Raw genomic sequence first — 822 nt, 5'->3', positions numbered from 1 at the left:
TCTAAACAAAATATCATATGATGAACTGCGAGGAGAACTCATAGCTTTTGAAAAGACGCATCTCAAGAAGACTAGTCAAGAAGAGAAAAAGAAGATAGTCGCATTCAAAGCTTCAACTGAAATAGCTGAAAATGAAATTGATGATGATCCTGAAGCTCTACAAGAAGAGAGTGCTATGTTATCAAGAAACAAGGATGGGTTAATGAGAAGATTCAGAAATACAAAGAAAGGAAGAATTCCGCCCAGACGATCCAGGCAATACAATGAACAAGACAAGAATGATGGAAAATGCTACGAGTGTGGAAGATTTGGACATATTCAAGCTGAGTGCCCAGAACTAAAAAGAAAATTTTTAGAGGATTTAACAAGAACAAATCATTTGGAAGTTGGAGTGATGAAGATAGTTCAGAACACGAAGAGATAGCAAATCATTGCTTCATGACGATTCTGGAAAACGAGATGAACAAATCCTCAGGATGCTGGACAGATGAGGACACTTCAGATGACGAAGGCAAGGATGACAATGAAAATTGTTTCATGGCACGAGGTGAAACAAGTGAGGTAAGATCTTATAACTGTGAAAGATGCAATGAATTGCAGGATATTCTTGATTTAACTTTGAAAGAGTCTCAAAAAATGATGAATGAGCTTAAGAGACTAAATAAAGAGGTTAAAGACTGGAAACTCAAACATGAAGTATGTGAAATTGAAAAAGAAGTACTTCAAGAAGAGTTTGAGGAATTGCAAATGCAACTTAATGGCATGCGCAAATCCACCAGTCACAGTTCTGTCAGGTCAAACCAGGCGACTTACAAGTCAACT

This window comes from Nicotiana attenuata, chromosome 3 (genome assembly GCF_001879085.1).
Source record: "Nicotiana attenuata strain UT chromosome 3, NIATTr2, whole genome shotgun sequence".
NCBI classification, from domain to species: domain Eukaryota; kingdom Viridiplantae; phylum Streptophyta; class Magnoliopsida; order Solanales; family Solanaceae; genus Nicotiana; species Nicotiana attenuata.
The sequence above is the reverse complement of the archived record's forward strand: the minus strand, read 5'-3'. Positions refer to the sequence as shown.